This window comes from Pararge aegeria, chromosome 9 (genome assembly GCF_905163445.1).
Source record: "Pararge aegeria chromosome 9, ilParAegt1.1, whole genome shotgun sequence".
In the NCBI taxonomy this organism is placed as follows: domain Eukaryota; kingdom Metazoa; phylum Arthropoda; class Insecta; order Lepidoptera; family Nymphalidae; genus Pararge; species Pararge aegeria.
The window spans coordinates 138,371-153,306 of record NC_053188.1 but is presented as its reverse complement, the minus strand read 5'-3'; positions in this window follow the sequence as shown (position 1 = coordinate 153,306).

The following is a 14,936-nucleotide window of genomic DNA, read 5'->3' as shown; positions in this document are numbered from 1 at the left end:
GGTCGATATAAGTTGGTGTAGGTATTCAACATGACAGAAACCCTGATCAAAAAGGAAGGGGGTAAGGAAGATCATTTAAAATGGCGGGAAAAATAGAGGTACTGAATTCCAACAATCAGATTAACGTCGAACCGAGCCGAGGTCCGAGTCTGTCACGAGCCCTGGGGCTCTTCTCATGGCGAGCTTTCGCGCTCGCCCCACTCCCCCGGTGACGCCGTAGCAACCCCTTAGGTGGTTATCGGCAAATGTCCTTCCGAAAAAGTAAAAAAAAAAAAAGAGGTACTGAAGAGTTTCTCTAATTTTCCGTACAAAGTCCAGGGAAGATTGAAGAAGTAGTTTTCTTTGTAGTTAATTGTGTGATAAGTTCAGACATATTGATTTTTGAGTTTATTATGTGCTTTGTTGTAATTAGAGAAATAATTACTAAAACAATGTTAGATATAAATATGGTTTATATTTTCAAAAGTCAAAGTCAAAAATATCTTTATTCAAGTAGGCCCACAGGTGGCACTTTTGATGCGTACATAAGAATTACACGGTAGTGAGATGATGGCGATAACCACATTCGTAAACTTAAAACTAAAGCTACGAGGGTTCCAAACGCGTCCCGGTCTAAGTTTTAATTCGGAAGCCGGGATTTTGTACAACGTGCACATGTGATATTGTGTTATTAATTGAGTTTGAATTCAATTTCAATTCAAAAACAAAATCCAAGAAAACATACAATTATCTTTCTTCAATTTAAATTCATCAAAACAATAAGTTAAAGATCCAGAAGAATCCAGAAGCCTCTTTAATTGGACAAGAAAAATGGAAGTCCACTCATGGAGGGATTGATTTAATGTATATGTGTACTATGTGGTTACTACTAGCATGTATTCATAAGATTAACGCTTGGAGGTTTGTAAAGACCGTTATTGCAAACACAATGGTCTTCATTAACCAGCTAAGCTATGACTTAACATCTGTTAATTACACATTGGTGATTGGTTCTTATAGGAGATATTTCATTAAGTGGAAATATATTTTCTTTATTTGACAAAAAAAAATTGGAAATAGCTAAATTTTGCCTATTGAGAGTTAAGCTATTTTATTTCATTAATTAATCAATTTCACTGGGAAGTTTTAGATTGCATTGTCTACTAACACTTTAGTATTATTATCAAAATAAAGACATGAAAATATAGTTATAGAAAAGGTACATACAGGCATGTTTTTTAAGTTATTAATATTTACTGTACAAGTTTGCAGATTCAAAAGGTATCATGGAGGTAAGTAACCTATTGAGAGTTTAACTATTTTATTTCATTAATAAATCAATTTTACCATGGAAAGTTATAACGACTTTACACACAGCAGCTATAATGTATATTAATGTACATTAGATCCTAGGATGTATAACTTTAAATTATCTTAACATATCACACACATAACAGGTAATGTTATGTATCTTTCCCTTTATTCCATTGACACACTTTCCAGCTGCTAAGGTGTTATACACTGTGTTGGTATTTTAAATAAATAAATATAATATGACAATACACACATCGCCATTAGACCCAAAGTAAGCGTAGCTTGTGTTATGGGTACAGAGATGACTAACGATTATATTTATAAATAATATACATAAATACTTTCAATGTTGTAATAATATTGATCTGTCGTGATACATATTACTAGATTAAATCATAGGGGAAGGGTGGTGTCCCTTTGTACGGTTTCCAAATTTTTTTTTATTCTTTCATGAATCAATCACCTGACAGCTTATAGTCTAACTATCTGAGATTCATATAAAAAATTAAAGATGATGACAACTGATGTTTCAATCATAACTATGATTTAAACTAAATCTGGAATATGTACGAATCTGCCCCAACAGCGGGGCACCTATATACAGTGTTGGGGGTACCTTTGTACGCAGTGGGGTAGTTCCGTACGGGCGGTTTAAACAACACATATAAATCAAAATTATTATTTATTAGCAATGAAATTAAACACAAAAATAAAGATTTAACTTCTATTAAACAAAAATAAAATACTTCTCTTATAGTTTAAAAATTACATAGCTTTTCTCATGTAAAACAAAACTTAATTTTCTCTAACAATAATACACAAAATGGTTTCATTTTCTACATAAATTAGCTATCTTAAATTTAGAATCACATTTTTTTAATCTTTGGTGGGGAATAGTACTGCAAAAAGTTGTTGTTAATTAACAAAATAATAAAACTATTGAACAGTAAAAGTAGAAAAATTTACTGAAAAATTGATAAGTTTTGATGTTCTAGAAGTACTGTTGGAAGCTTAGGATCAGGAAGAATCATTTCAACATCAGTTATATAAACAGTATGAATATCTTCAACATTAGGGAAAACAAACGTCCACGAAAAGCCTGGCTTCTTTCTTAGATAAGATACTTTAAATTCAGTCTGACTATATTGACAGACTACTTTTCCTACATAGTAAATAGGGAACCTCACCAAAATAAACGAATCGTCTTTAATATTTTCTGGTATTACATCAACTGTCAATTGGCTTCTGTTCATTTCAAAATATTCATGCTCGGTTTCATCTTCATCTGTGATAGAAGTTGAACTCTCTTGAAAGCTTATATCAGGTCCATCACAATCAGATTCATCACTATCTGTGTTTTTAGCTTTCTTGTTCTTCGTTTTTAAATTAAAATCAGCTAAACTAAGTTTCATTTGTCTTGCCCTAGTCCTTCTTTCCTGTTCTAGCTTTTTCAATTGCTTTTCATTGTGTTTCTCTTCAATTAGCTTTTTTTTCGGGTGTGTCAGTATAAATGCGTGATTTCCCTGGCCGTCGTCCTTTTTTTATTTGATTACTTCTTACAACAATCGGATAGGGTCGAATTGCCTCCGGTGTCAAAACTGTCTTCAAAGGAGCTACTATTTGATGGATTGGTGAATTGTTAAAAGAGTCTGGTTCACAAGCATCTAAATTAAACCTTCGTAGGTCATCATCATAGGTTATCAATGGTGAGTTAATAGTTTTTTCTGTAGATTCTCGCGGAACCTCCAATGAATCCTGTGTTCCAGCAGTAGAGGGTTGCCGGATTTCAGAGACACTTGCTGCAGATTAGGTGCTGATAAATCTTCAACGACGTTTTGTGTAGGAGGCACATATTCTAAGTTACCGGATGTGTACACCTCAGTTGGAGCAAAATCTTTGTCACTAAAGGCAGCGAACGAAAAAAGCATAGAAGACGCGTTTCTAAGAAATTGTCTTTCGAAACTAGTACTAATTAGTCAATAAACGCACGCCCTTTAAAAGAAGGAACTTGAGTCGCAAAGAGCTCTTAATAGGTTCTTCTATTTGTCGTACGACACGGGACCAAGCTTGATTGGCCGATAGTTACGTAGTGCCGCGGCTGCGCAGGACCAATCAGCAGTCTCTGGAATCGTTGGATGATTTTATGCAATAAGGAAAGCAAAATAAATTAGATTAAAATAGCGTCATAATAAACGCCGATTTACTCCAAACTAAATGCACTCTATTAACAACATTCTATTATTATGAATGTGAAAGTGTGTCTGTTTGTTTGTTACCTATGTTCGGCTCAACCACTGCACCGATTTTGATGAAGGAAGGCCTTTATAGCTTGTACCCTGGAGATTATACACTTTTCATCAAACGTTTCCGCGTTTAAATTTACAAAACTGACTACAAACACTTTAAAAGTATAAAATAATTTTAGTTGGTACACGTACACGCCGCATCCTTGTAGGTACATTTATTTTAACACGCCTAGCGTGTTCGAGCCGCACACGCGTTACGTAGTTAAAATAATGTCCATTTGAAATATAATAATCCCTCCAGTAAATATACAGAACCATTGTTAAATTTACTTTAAATTCCAAACAATAGTAACTCATTACTAAGTAGTTTATTGGTACCGCTGGCCGCACCGATAAGGTTTATTCAAGACGATAAGAAAAAATAGGGATGCGGATGCATCGTTTTGTACTTCTGTCGGTATAATGCAAACCAATATTTATAAAATAAATTATCGACGATACCGATACCAGTGAAAATAGTGCAGACGAACTCAGGTGTACAAATATTAAAAAATATACAAATAGACATCAAACTTATGTTGCGGAAACTTTTATTGCAGAAAAACATTTAAAAGTATGCTAACATATACGACGACGATCCTATATCGATATCAATATCTATTTCGCGTCCCTATAAAATATTTTAAAACAATGCAATTGTCTAGGTGGTTATTATTAGTGATTGATGGTATTATACTATTGTTTCAAATATTTGGTCGAAAACATGTTTTTTATTTTATTATAGTAATTAGAACATTATTATAGTTATACGTGTGATGGTTGATTCTCTCGATGGCATGAGACTTATTAAGAAATCTACACTCATCAATAATGATAACTCACAAAACAACGAATTTTAAGTAGGTATATTGTCTAATATATAATAAAACGTTATTGCGTTAACGTTTAACTAATATTTAATAAAACATACTTGCGGTAACGTATAACACACTTGTTGCGTAAATGCCGCTCTAGCAGTATATTTAAAACAACACAGCGTTTGTGTTTGCCGCACTCGCAGAACGCCGGAAAAACACGCCCAGCGTGTTCGGCCGCATCCTTGTAAGTACATTTATTTTAACACGCCTAGCGTGTTCGAGCCGCACACGCGTTACGTAGTTTTAAAACACAAACGTTGTGTTTTCAGCAGCCAACGTGTTAATACTAGTTATGCTGCTGTTGATGCACTGATGAAATCCAGATAGCTAGATCAGTGTTTAGTTAGTCGTAGTTACCGGTGGGCTGAGGTCTAAAGGAATCCAAACTAGTTTTAAAAGGTTTGGATAGGTTAGGTTAGGTTAGAACATGAATAAGACGGGTGCCCGGCCGCAGGCCGGTCACTTAGAGCCTAAGCACACGGCGTATTTTTAACGCGCAGACGACGCGCGTATTAGGAACGCGCGTCTTCAGCGCCGTAGACGCTGATTGTTGCGTTTACATTATACAATATCCTAGTAATCAATCAGCGTCAAGAAATGAATCTGGCAGTTCACTCCGAAATGGGGATAGCAATGAATCGGTTACAAATGACTCCGATATCATATCTGACATGTATGATGATATTGAATAAATAAATCTTATTCTCTTATTAATAATCAAAGTGCACTTGTCTTTTTAAGATTGATTTAGAACTGTAACTGGTCAATAAATAAATAGGTACATAATAAATAAATAAATACTGGTTGTTTTCTTACCTCAATGTGATGAGTAAACGTTCTTCTGCCGATATATATGATCTCATTACTGTATTTTGGCGAGTTAACTCCGGTTTTAGATACAAAAAAAGTTCTTGGAATGACGGATATGACATTTGATAACACTGAATTCGAGGAGTTTCTGATCAAAACGCAAAAGCTACGAGCGACTACAGCGCGTATACGCGCAGTAGAGGCGCGTTTCACGATCGCCCCGTGAGCTTAGGTTAGAAGGTTGCGTTCAAATCTCGTATGAAGCGCGTATACGCGCGTCATCTGTGCGTCGTCTGCGCGTATAAAATACGCCGTGTGCTATGGCTCTTAGGTTCAGTTCCGTTTAAAAAAAAAAAAACAAAAAACAAAACGTACCAATACAAAGTACTCTTATTCATATTAGAAGATATTGTAAAATAACAATTAATTTAATTTTTTTTTTTTTTTTTCACTTACACATTAGGCCCTGTACAGGATCAGGTTTCACCAATAAAACACCAATTTACTCCACAACACATCTCACCCGCGCGGCGTCCGAACGGCAAGCTCGCGGCGAGCTATCCCTCCCCGCGCCCTCACCTTCGCACGCCTCGCCGGTGTGTGTGTATATATATTTATAATCAATACACTACATCTACCTTTTGCAAAATTAAAATGAAACTTTATCATCACTGCGGACAGAATTATTTCAGATAACAAAAATAAACGTATTCCTTACGATCAACAACAAATCAAATAATCTTTTACAGATTTTCTATTCTATAATTATTGAGTAACATAACCTAAGTCGTCTGCTTATGATCATCGTTATTATCGTTGGTATCAACACAATCTTTCTGATTTCCATCTTCACAAACCTTCCACTGTCCTTCGACCCTTTTCAGGTGAACTACGTTCCTCCGTAGACGTTGCCCACTGTCGTCATTCTGCAGCTCCACATCATTTCCTTCCTTGTTTATTATTTGTCCTTTGTCATATTCTCCACGTATACCTTGAAGAGTGGACTCTGTTGCATGTCTTCTCCTGTCCGCGTACTCTTTTCCTTTAGCCTTCATTTCTGTATCTTTGTCCCTGGTTTCTGAATCTACCTCTGCGAACTCAACATCCACAATTGAAGGAAACTTATCTCGAAATTGACGCCTGTAAAAAAGTTCAGCCGGAGATTTTCCTGTAACTGAATGAGGCGTACTGTTATACATAGTCAAGTATTGGAGTAAATCATTCTGCCAATCCGATTTTTGACTTTGGCTGATTCGTAGTATTTTTAAAATGTTTCGGTTCTGCCTTTCTACCTCACCATTTTGTTGAGGCCAGTAGGGGATACTATGGAACAGACGTATACCGAGCTCATTACAAAAACTCTCGAATGCTGCGCTACTAAATTGGCGGCCATTAACAGGTATACTAACCGGCGCACCTAAACGTGAAAATATTTCCTTAAGTGTGTTTATGGTATATGAAGAATCTATAGTTTTAGTTACTTTTATCTCTTTATATCGACTAAAATAGTCTATTATCACAAAAAGATAATGGTCCGAGAAAATCAATCGCTACGTCAATCCAGGGTTGACTTGGTAGTTGTCGTCTACGCATGGGGATAGGAGGGTTTGGTTCAGACACCAGAGTGCAACCTTTACAAGCTCTTACACAGCGTTCTGCATCTGTATCAATTTTGGGTCACCAAGGTATGGTACGTAGTACGTAGTCGCGTTTTCATAGCCACGACCCCTGGATGACCTTCGTGGGCAGCGGCTAAAACCTTTGACCTCAAACAGGTCGGGATAACAAGCCCGCTTTTTTTGCCCGCCCGCAAGCAATTTGCTTTTGAGTGCCCCTCAAAAGCAAATTGTCTTGGAAACATAGCTCATGTTCAAAGATCTTGTAATTGTTGACACTCTGATCCCAGTTATTTTGGTAAATACCGTTTTTGAAGTTTTAATTCACGGTCACCGTCACAAGCCTGTTTCAGTTCGCCAAGGGAAATTGCCACGGGGCGGTACTGATCAATTACTAAATTGATTTAATTTTCATCATCAAAAGGCTGTGATGGTGGAACACTAGAGCTTAATCGCGATAACGAATCTGCGATATTTTCTTTGCCAGGCCCAACTTTAAAATTAAATGACTGTAACCGTAAAACCCAGCGGTTCTAGCCGGGCACACGGTTTTGAATTGGGACCAAATATTACCTCCAGAGGTTTATGGTCGCTAACTAATTCAAAGCTATCCTTCCCAAATGGATACATCTCAAAATGTTTAACAGCCCATACTAACGAGAGAGCCTCTTTCTCAGTCTGACAATAACGCTTTTCACGATCTGTCAGACTCTTATTTCCAAATGCAATATCGTCGAAAATACTTTCATTTGATCTTCTTATTTAAGCTCTTTAACTCCCAAATTTATTCTTCCCTCTTACTCTCGCTCATTACTATAAATACTCGCGTTAACACCAGATTAAAATATTTTAAACCCTTTGTCCTAAGTGTCTACTAGAACAATACTTCCCTTTGCAGTCCAATCGTTCGCATGTGCCGCCTTTATTATCAAGTATCAAGTATTTAGTATCAAGTAATCGTAATATTGACATTTTTAACAAAAGGATGAATATTTTTAAAAATCATATTATTAAGCACTATTTTACATAACCTTTACGGAAATTATATATATATTATTTTTTAGTGTTTCTTTTTTGTTTCAACTTTAATTTTATCTTTACTTTTTGTTTAATTTAATTCCAAGTTGTGTACACATACTTTGGGTTGTAGCTTAGAACAAAACTTATTATTACTCATATTTAGATCTACTTTTAGTTCTTACCTGTTTTGTGGACCTAATAATAATAAATAAATAATATAATGCAGTTATCTGTGGCTCAGTTGCTCTATGCTGGACAAGTACTGCGCCTAATCCGACCAGAAAATGAAAAATGAAAAATGTCGCTAGATTAGGGATCCATTTACCCACATAATTGACTAGCCCCAGAAAGCTTTGAACCTCTTCAATTATGATAGGTTCTCTAAATAGTTCTTACATATTTATCAAGGGGTTTGTTCCCCTCAGGTGACAAGGTTGGTGTCCGAGAAACTCGATACTTCTTACACTATAGCATCGTTAAGTAAGGCGTTATTTCCTTATAAAACTTGTAAGACTTTTTTGAGACTCATCTCATGTTCGGGCACATCACCGCCAAATACGACAATTTCATCAATGAAGTTTACTACAATAATAATATCACAGGGCAATAACACTCTTTCTAAATTTTTCTGAAAGCACACTGGCTCGCATGAAATGCAAAACATGAGACGTTTGTATTTAAATAAACCCTGACTACAAATAAAAGTTGTAATAGGCCTACTATCTGCGCTTAATTCTAACTGGTGAAATGATTTTTTTTAGATCCAGCTTAGAAAATATTTTAGCATTTCGAAATTTGGGTAGAGCTTAGCTGTTCCATAATAGGCAAGGGATGTTTTTCCCTGATAATAGCCCTATTGGCTTTCCTCATGTCTAGACAAATTCTAACATCGCCATACCCTTTGAGGACAGATACTAAAGGAGGGATCTAATCTGATGGGACATTAACAGGTTCTATAATATATGTATGAATAAGTTCTTGAATTTTTTTATTTATTTTAAATTCTAAAGGGACAGGGACCCTAGCAGCATGGGCATGATTGGAAGACTGGCTTGACAGATTTATCTATCGGAAATTAAATTTTGCTAAATTTCCGAAAGTGTTTTGTCTACCGCCGGACAATGCCTGCTATCGTTGGAATGAGCTCTACCACAACGAGAATACAAACTATGATTTGTTTTATTTCCTACAGGTCTTACTAGATTTATTGATAAATCTGGTTGGTTCCTGAGGAATTAAAATTATTAACTTGCAGATTCTAGGCTAGGGAAAAGTATTTATCTAATTTCCCGACGACTGCTGTATATACGTCATCGCCTTCGGCTGCTGTTTCTGGAATGTTTTAATAAATCTCTTGTAAGGGAAGCCCACCCATTTATTTATTTATTTATTTAAACATCTTTATTGCGTAATAAAGGAGAAATTACAAATATAGTTAAACAAAAAATTAAAAGCAAAAGGCGACCTTATCACTAAAAGTGATCTCTGCCAGGTAACCTTACCGATAGTACACAACAAAACATGAGAGACGGGAAATCGCAATTAAAATAAACAATACATAAATTTACACACTTAAGTACATACTACTAATAACTAATATAATAAATAATTAAAAGAGATAAATAAAATAAGATATAAATAAATATATATATATATATATATATATATATATTAACAAATATTTACATTTACTATAGATACATAAGTACACATATACGAACAACAAAATTATAATGACAAATAGTGATGTCTAACACGGCTTTTGAAAATAGCTAGGGATTTAGAGCGACGAATATCGTCAGGGAGTGCATTCCACAGCGTTGCAGCTTTTATTGTGAAGGATTCCGAGTAACTTTGCGACTTACATTTCATCATTCGGAGAATATTCTCCCTAGCAGAACGCTGAGATCCTTGAGACGGACACGGGCAAAGGAAATGAAAGCGTTGTTTAAGGTAGGGTGGTGTCCAAGGATGAAAAAGAGTAGAATACAGGATTGAAAGGACATGCAGATTACGCCGATGCCTAATAGGAAGCCACTTCAATTTTTTGCGATACTCAGAGATGTGATCATATTTCCTAAGACCAAATATGAATCTTATGCATAAGTTTTGTAGTCGCTCCAGCTTATCCAGAAGGTCCTCAGTCAAGTCTAAATAACAGGCATCGGCATAATCTAAAATAGGAAGAAGAAGGGTATTGGCTAATAAAATCTTAGTCTTGATAGGCAAGAGATTTTTCCATCTTTTTAAGGACCCAAAGGCACTAAAAACTTTCTGGCTTACATGGGCTACTTGCGGCCTCCAAGATAAACTGCTGTCCATGAGAATGCCTAGGTTTTTCACAGTTTTGCTATAAGGCAGCAGAGACCCATCAAAAGTGACTTGCGGAATACCAGAAAAATTCACTTTCGCAATTTGCCTAGAATTACCCAAAATAATTGACTGAGACTTGCTGGCATTAACCAATAACCCATGAGATCTGCTCCAGTCACAGATAGCACTAAGGTCAGCGTTGAGTCTATTTACAGCCTCAGGAATATCAGAAACCAGAGCAGACACATATATTTGAAAATCATCCGCATAAAGATGATAAGGTAAAGAAAGGAGATCAGTCATGGTATTAATGAAAATGGAGAATAGAAGAGGAGATAGTACGCCACCCTGTGGAACACCAGCAAGGAGGCGGCAGTAAGAAGAGAATTTATCTTTGACTCTGATACATTGCGTACGATCATGTAAATAAGAATGGAACCATCTAACTACAGGTGAAGAAATATTAATGGAATCTAGTATGGCCAAGAGAATCTCAAAATCCACAGTGTTGAATGCATTGGAGAAATCAAGCAAAGCCAAAATGGTCACCTGCTTATTATCAATACCTAAACGAATATCGTCACAGACATTGGTTAAAGCCGTGACAGTGCTGTGCCCACGACGAAAGCCAGATTGAAAAGTGCTAAGGATATTATTTTTAGAAAGAAATAAAGATAATTGAGAATTAACAATACGTTCCAGGACTTTAGATAAGAACGGAAGAATAGAAATAGGTCGGAAATGAGAAAACAAAGACGGGTTAGAATTTTTAGGAATAGGTATGACCTCAGCTATACGCCAGGCACTAGGAAAGGAACTAGATGAGAGAGATAGATTAAATAAGTAGCACAGAACGTGTAAGATGTAATCTAAACTTAACAATATCATCTTACGGCTGATACCGTCATTTCCCAAAGCATCTGATTTAACTGCATTTATGTGCTTTATTATTTCGCCAGGACTGACCACGCTAAATTGGAACAATGGAAAATGAGGCTTTGAACGCGAGCTTATCGAAGCCAGAGTTTCAGTTTTGCGACTAATACTAGTTGTCACATTACTGAAATGACGATTCAAAGCATCTATATCCACACTATCAGGAACACTTTTTTGCCGGCGACCAATGCCCAAAGTTTCCAAAAATTTCCACACCTTAAGGGTACTCTTTCCATCAACTGAAGAGTGGATATAATTGCGCTGAGCGTCTCTGCACATCTTGTTACACCGATTCCGCAGCCGCTTATACTTAAGCAAGTTGGCATCAGAGGGTTGGATCTTATACCTTGATTTCGCCGCGTTACGCTTAGACATGGCAAGCTTTATATCATAAGTAAGCCACGGTGCAGGCAGATGCTTTAGTTTAATCGGTCGAAAAGGTGCATGGGTATCAAAGAGTTCAATAAGAAGAGAATTGAAAATAGAGATCTTTTCATCCAGCGAAGGAGCATTGAAAACTACGTCCCAATGTATGCAATTTAGATCCCGCAAGAAATGATCATTACTAAACTTGTGAAAACTACGACGCATGACTGTTGTTGGCTTGAGCTTAGGCGGGCGCACATTATAGGATAGGTATACCAAATCGTGGTAAGAAAAGGCTTCCGCAGAAAGCTGGCCAAAAGAACTAACATACGCCGATGCAGAGACAATCATCAAATCCAGCTGTGAAGGCGAGCAGTTCGGAAAGAAATGTGTGGGACTCGTTGGAAGCAAAGACAAATTTGTGCTATTTATTATATTTTTTAGCTTATGGGCCCGCGAATCATCTTTAACGAGGCAAGTATTAAAATCACCCATAATTATTATATGATCTGCATGTGGCACATAAGTCTCTAGTAGAGTTTCAAATTCGTGAAAGTAATCTATTCGAAGCGATGGACTGTAAAATACACCTAAGAGCACTTTTAAATTACCAAACAGTAGTTCTAAAAATAAATGTTCCGAAGATTCAGCATAAGTTGACGATGACTTATTTAAAATGGAAAATGGAATGTGGCTGCGTAGGTAGATCGCAACTCCCCCACCACCTTTACCCACACGGTCATTTCGAATTAGATGGAAGCCAGGAAGAGAATAAGAGGTGGTACCCATGTGCAAGAGTGTGGCCTTTGTTTCTTCCGGCAGCGAATTTTTTCCTGCTGTGAGCTGTAGGCCTCGCTAACGTAACCCTATTGAGGCTGGGTTACCCTGACCGTCTAAGGGATCCATTGGCGGTATTTGCGCCATGGCTCTGGAGTGTGGAACTGCCTGCAAACAAGCGTTTCTATAGGTACCGTTCTAAGAACATAGAACTACCTCTTAAGTTTTTGTAGGTACCGTTCTAATTTATATAGAACTACCTCTTGAGTATTTTGTAGGTACTGTTCTAATTTATTTAGAACTACCTCTTGGTTTTTGTAGGTGGTACTGTTCTAATTTACATAGAACTACCTCTTGGTTTTTTCTAGGTACCGTTCTAGTTTGCTTAGAACTACCTCTTGGAATTTTGTAGGTACCATTCCGAATTTCATCGAACTACCTCTGAACTTTTGGTATTTATAATGTGATTGTCCTTTTTACTTGTTTAATAACTTACTTTATAGTTTACCAAACTAAAAACCCATTTAAGTACAGTTTGGCTAGTCAAACTACCTCTCACATTCAGCATCAACTTCACTTGTTGTCAACATAATATGTAGTTTTAAAAAAAGAATTACCAACGTAAGTAGGTATATCAACAAAGATTATGATTGAAGTTCGTGTTACAAAAAAACTATAAACAACAATACTAACGTTTTAAGCCGTAATGAAAACGGGTAGTTAATTAAAAAAAATATTATTAAAATAACACAGTAGGTTAAGGCTCATTTTGCCTACTAACATATTATTTACAATGTAGGTAGGTATCACTGGTTTGTTATGATTTTAAACCTGAAGTAATTTTCAGCTTAAACAACGTCGCTGAATGCATATAATAAAACGAGCCTATTTAAAGGCGCCTGCGTCTTCCCTTCGTCTTATGAGAACAATAGTCGAATCGTAGTATTTATAACCGAACGACTTGTAAATAATGGTCATAACTTAACCATCAAATATTAATGTAAGTTCATGGTATCGATACTTTATGGTAATATACACTTTCATAGGTTTACAATGTTGACAACAAGTAAAAGCATCCATCATTGATACTATAATGTAGGTACTAGGATTGTAGATTTTTTAGGTACCAATCAATATTACACATCCGGCTTTATATTTGAAAGTTTTACATAGTTAGTTCATTAAGTTACATCTTCCTTTATTTAGTATAAAATATCGCAACGTGATAAAATCAATCATGTTTATTGATCTACCTCTAAGTTTCATCTTTGATGTTTTTCTTATTGGCGTATAGGCACGTACCTTGAATATTTTAGTTTCTGGCAGGGTCGCCACTTGTACAGGATCAGGTTTCACCAATAAAACACCAATTTACTCCACAACACATCTCGACCGCGCGGCGTCCGAACGGCAAGCTCGCGGCGAGCTATCCCTCCCCGCGCCCTCACCTTCGCACGCCTCGCCGGTGTGTGTGTATATATATTTATAATCAATACACTACAGGCCCGTCGCGCCGCGCCACTACTTTATGGGGCGAAGGTGCGAAGTCGACGGCGACGACAAAGTACCGAGTCTAAGGAGACTGATGGCGGCGCCACACAGTGGCGTTATGTCTCTATAAAAGTGGTGGTCTTTTATTATGTTATTTATTAATGGTATTATTTTAATATCATATCAATATTGTACCCCGCACAGGGGGGAGGTACGGGTAGGTAGTGACGAAAAATAACGATACGGGACTCTTACGAGGTCTCGCAATCGGAATGAGTACACTTTAAATATTTTAACGAGGTAAAATTTAAGGGCATTGAGGGTCTGGTGCCAGTGGTGGTTGATTAGATCCACACACTATACTTTTTATAATTATGTGGCGTTATGTCTCTATAAAAGTGGTGGTCTTTTATTATGTTATTTATTAATGGTATTTTTTTAATATCATATCAATATTGTACCCCGCACGGGGGGGAGGTAAGGGGGTAGGTAGTGACGAAAAATAAGGATACGGGACTCTTACGAGGTCTCGTAATCGGAATGAGTTTCTGCGACTACCATTGTTTGTCGCGGGTAACGGGGAATCAGGGTTCGATTCCGGTGAGGGAGCCTGAGAAACTGCTACCACATCCAAGGAAGGCAGCAGGCGCGCAAATTACCCACTCCCTGCACGGGGGGGAGGTACGGGTAGGTAGTGACGAAAAATAACGATACGGGACTCTTACGAGGTCTCGTCATCGAATAATCAATACACGGACTGCCCACACACTTGTAAATATAGACGTAAATATAGACGCGCAAGATCGTTACACGAACCGCTTACCATTTTAATAGTAAACTACTATGCAAACACACATAACATATACGCAATAAGGGAACTTTAAATTGGAGATTTTACCCTACCACACCCGTCTGTCTCATTCTGAAAACTATTCAAAATAATTGCTATTTTTCATTCTCATTCAAATATAAATAATAGTAAATAATATATAATTTTTGACTGAACTGAACTCAAGTGCCCGGCCTGTGGCCGGGCACCCCTCGTATTCATGTTCTAACCTAACCTAACCTAAATCTAGTTTTGACACCTTTAGACTTTAGATTCAAGATTTAATGTGAATATATGCATTAATAAAAACTCATTACTATTT